Below are 5000 nucleotides of genomic sequence, written 5' to 3'. Positions count from 1 at the left end.
ATATATATATATTATATATATATATATATATATATATATATATATATATATATATATATATATATATATATATATATATATATATATATATATATATATATATATATATATATATATATATATATATATATATTTATTTATTTATTTGTAACCCATTAATAACAAAAATGTAAATAGTAGAGTAAAGCACATAGAAAAAGAGAATCACTAACTATGAAAAATGTATATATTTCGAAGACAGTGGAAAGGAAGAAGCTTATTTTTTCTACTATTCGAAAGATTACTACTTACCACGGCAACTTTTCTAAACACTTCATTCATCCCAAATTTTGACAGAATCTTTTCATTACTGTATCATGGAGGGAGAAAAACAAGAAATTGACAATGCTGGAAATACTGAATGCGCAAAGAAGAAATATTGTTGTTTAGCAGAGGATAAAACTCGGAAAGATATAGAACCGAATGGTCACAAAAAGCAGAAAATAATTTGTATAAAGCCTTAGGATTTCTCTGTTTACAACAATTCTCAATTAATCGACCTGAATTTTCATCCTTGAGTCGGAAATCAGCTAAGAGCGAAAAGATTGTAAATTGTTAGTAATATTGATGCCCCCCCCCCTCAAAAAAAAGGTAAAGGATACGGCATTAGACTTTACAATCCGTACCGGCGGCGCTGATCTCCGTTTCTTGGCCCTTCAGCCAGGAAGTGCAATAGGGGGTTGGGGCCAGCCATCCTGTGCTTTCGCACACCCTTCCTGTTTACCTTCCCCAGATTTCTCCAGGTACCATTTAGAGCTGGGTCGACTCTGGCTAAGCTTACAGAGTCACGCCACTGACCCCCGTCGCAAACTGAAGAATTGGGTACACTGGGATTCGAACCCGCGTCCTCTCAGACAAGGGATCCCGAATCCAGCGCACCACCCACTCGGCCAGGACGGCTTTTAAAAGGACCACCTAAAAGACGCCACAGAGGGGATTGAAAGTGATTTGTGTGTCAGAGGTGCTGCAAGTGAAGGGACGAAGAACTGAAAGTGAGGTACTTATACTTAGCGACATTTAAATCAAGCCCAATCCGGACAAAAGCTTCAGAAATGTAATTCATAGAATTAGAAAGGCTATCTTCTACTCCTGTTAAAAACAAGGAGGTCATTAGCATATGCTAGGTACGAACATTAGACAACACAGAAAAATATGTTGGAGGCGTGTTATTGATTACATGAGACATGCAGATTTTCAATAAACTAGGTGATAGAACACCACCATACCCTTTCCGAAATGGTATTACTTTTTTCAAAAATCGAAGCATTAGCTTTAAGGAAAGAAGAAGGGAACCAATACCTCAGCAATAAAATCATAGAAAGATTAATCCCTTTCGTAAATAGTGAATGAAAAAGCTGGAAGTAGTTAATAGAATCAAAAGCTTAGGAATGTCAAGAGTGCAAAGATGAATAGTTTTGACATTTTGAGAAGTATCCAAAAAAGAGACGAAATAATCCGGTGAGTATAACGGCATTCAACCCTAGGCTAACAAGAGTTAAGAGCTCATATGGCACTTGTGACGAGGTAAGAAGAGCTAAGAGCCAAGAGCTCATATGGTATGAGCTCTAACAAAATTCTAAGAACCAATAGATTGATCTAAAAGGAAAATCAGAGGCTTAATGCCGGTCAGGATTTAAAATAAGAGCTCTGAGTCACGATGTCCTTCTAAATATAAAATTCATTAAGATCCGATCACCCACTCGTTAGTTATAAATACCTAATTTTTTTCTAATTTTTCCTCTCCCTTTAGTCCCCCCAGATGGTCGAATCTGGAAAACGACTTTATCAGTCAGTTTGTGCAGCTCCCTGACACGCCTACCAATTTTCATCGTCCTAGCACGTCTAGAAGCACCAAACTCGCCAAATCACTGAACCCTCCACCCAACTCCCCCAAAAAGAGTAAATCCGGAACGGTTACGTCAATCACGCATCAAGGACATTTGCTTATTCTATCCACCAAGCTTCATCCCGATTCCTCCACTCCGAATGTTTTCCCCAGATTTTCCCCTTCACTCCCCCCCAATGTCAAAAGACCTGGTCGGGATTTGAAATAAGAGCTCTGAGACATGAATTCCTTCTAAATATCAAATTTCATTAAGATCTGATCACCTATTCATAAGATAAAAATACCCCATTTTCACGTTTTCCAAGAATTCCGGTTTCCCCCCCTCCAACTCCCCCCAATGTCACAGGATCTGGTCGGAAGTTAAAATTAGAGCTTTAAAGCACAATATCCTTCTAAATAAAATTTAGAATTTAAATCAAATTTCATTAAGATCTGGTCACCCTTTCTAAAGTTACAAATACATCATTTTTTCAAATTACCCCTCCCTCCCCCCAACTCCACCAAAGAGAGCAGATCCGGTCGGTTATGTCAGTCACGTATCTTAGACAGGTTTTTATTCTTCCCATCCAGTTTCATCCTGATCTCTCCGCTTCAAGTATTTTCTAAGATTTCCGGTCGCCCCCCAAACTGCCCCCCCCCCCAATGGTGCTGGATCCGGTTGAGGTTTAAAATAAGAGATTTGAGTTACGAGGTCCTTCTAAATATGGAGTTTCATGAAGATCCGATCACTTTTTCGTAAGTTAAAAATACGTCATCTTTTCTAATTTTTCAGAATTACCCTCCCCCAAATTCCCCCAAATAGAGCGGATCCGTTCCAGTTATGTCAATCACATATCCAAGACTTCTGCTTATTTTTCCCACCAAGTTTCATCCCGATTTCTCCAATCTAAGCTTTTTCCATGATTTTAGGTTCCCCCACTCCATATTCCCCCCAATGTCACCAGATGCGGTCGGGATTTAAAATAAGAAGCTTTGAGACACGATAGCCTTCTAAATATCAAATTTAATTGAGATCCAATCACCCGTTCGTAAGTTAAAAATACCCTTATTTTTTCTAATTTTTCCGAATTAACCCCTCCCCCCCGCCAACTACCCCAAAGAGAGCGATCCGTTCCGGTTATGTCAATCATGTATCTAGGACTTGTGCTTATTTTTCCCACCAAGTTTCATCCCGATCCCTTCACTCTTAAGTGTTTTCCAAGATTTTAGGTTCCCCCCTCCTAACTCCCCCCCCCCCCAATGTCACCAGATCTGGTCGGGATTTAAAATAACAGCTCTGAGACACGATATCCTTCCAAACATCAAATTTCATTAAGATCTGATCAACCGTTCCTAAGTTAAAAATGCTTCATTTTTTTCGAATTAACACCCCCCCCCCCCAGATGGTCAAATCGGGAAAACGACTATTTCTATTTTGATCCGGTCCGGTCTCTGATACGCCTGCCAAATTTCATCGTCCTAGATTACCTGGAAGTGCCTAAAGTAGCAAAACCGGGAGCGACAGACAGACCGACAGAATTTGCGATTGCTATATGTCACTTGGTTAATACCAAGTGCCATAAAAACCAAGCTGATTCTGTCCAGAATCTATCCCAGATGTAATGTGTGGAAGCAGACATATATGGTTGTGGAAGATTCCACTTAACCAATTTAAATAATTAGATTTTATTTTTAGCGTCCTCGGCGCTTTAAGTTTGACTGTTGCATCAGAATGTTGACTGCTATTGCAAACCCTAGTATTTGATAATTTTGACGATTTTTTTTAGGGACAGACTTACAGATAATGGCAGTGAGGAACCCCCCCCCCCCCCCCCCTGTAAAATTTTTCTGATACCCATCAACTCTTGGAGCTATGTCTGCTATTGGTCAGGGTTCTCTCCATGTTCAAGCATTGTCGTTTTCCCAGACTTAAAAAAAAACTCCCCCCCCCAAAAAAAAACATAAAAAAATCCCGTCTTGTGGCTATTAGTATGTCTTGTGCCACAGCAGTTGCGGTGTTTTCTCTTTCTTTTACTTTGCTTTGTTTTTAACATCCAAATATATTCATTAGGGCCGTACACTTTCGAACGAAAAAAATACCACTCATGCAAAAAAATCAGTCGATTTAGATAATAAACTGCCATATTAACCAATAGCACTTATGTGGCTAAATACTCTAAAACCCATTTGGCTTCTTCCAACTTCATAATCACCAATACAAGTACTAGAGTATGGCGACGATATGTTGTTTATCTTTTGTCATATTGTGGTTTTGCTGGGTCAATTTTCATTTTTTTTATAAAAATTATTTTTATAAAATTATAATTTTAATAATAATTAGTAAAAATAATAAAAACAAATTATAATTATAATAAAAATTATAATTATATTTTATAAGTCAATTTTTATTTCCGGGTGAACTGAGTATTTACGTGCTTTGTTATGACCAGCCCCTGGCTTAAAAAGTAAATGCATTTGAAAAAAGACATAATTTTCAAATTTAAAGGAAGTGTACTATTGCTTGCGTGACACAAGGGCCTACTCTTTTAAAATTAAGGTTTGGAGAATTGAAAAAAAAAATGTTGCCTTATTTTGAACTCAGCTTTATGTGTTTATTATCTTACTGTAATTCAGAAGGTATTTAATACTTGGCTGTGATTGTTGAATCATTTTTTAACTCTTGTAATCATCATCATCACCATTTTTATTTATAACCCATCACAAAAACTGGGCAGAAAGCCCAAAAAAGACAGAAAAATCAAGAAAAAACAAAAAAGAGACAACAGAAATAAAAACATACTTTTGATAACTACAAACAAGGGACAAACAGAAATGATCAAGGATGGAAAGACTTCTGGTATTCGGTAGAGAAATGACAAATACTCTTCTTAATAACCCCAGCTGGATTTACCAATTGACACTTTCTTTGCACAAAAGAGTTACTTTTCCAAGTTGGATGTTCGATTAAATGCTTTGCAAATTTAAGTAAAGGAGGTGAACTTGCTTTCTCTTGCCATAATTATGGAAAGACCAAAGAGGAGCAAGGGCAAGTAAGTGAGTAACTGTTTGGCTGTTATATAACTGAGAACGGTGAACTCTACCTAGATACGAAACCTTTGAAGCCAGGGAGGCATAC

The 5000-nt window shown here is 37.4% G+C and overlaps 1 protein-coding gene across 2 annotated transcripts in view; it reads left to right on the top strand.

Annotated features, from left to right (window-relative positions):
• LOC136027581 (exosome complex component 10 homolog) overlaps positions 1–5000 on the top strand; it is a 291574-nt gene that overhangs the window by 31959 nt on the left and 254615 nt on the right. The gene's annotated exons all lie outside the window — the stretch shown is intronic.

The sequence above is a fragment of the Artemia franciscana genome, chromosome 1 (assembly GCF_032884065.1).
Source record: "Artemia franciscana chromosome 1, ASM3288406v1, whole genome shotgun sequence".
Classification (NCBI taxonomy): Eukaryota; Metazoa; Arthropoda; class Branchiopoda; order Anostraca; family Artemiidae; genus Artemia; species Artemia franciscana.
Note: the sequence above shows the minus strand (reverse complement) of the source record. Positions and strands in the feature narration are given on the sequence as shown.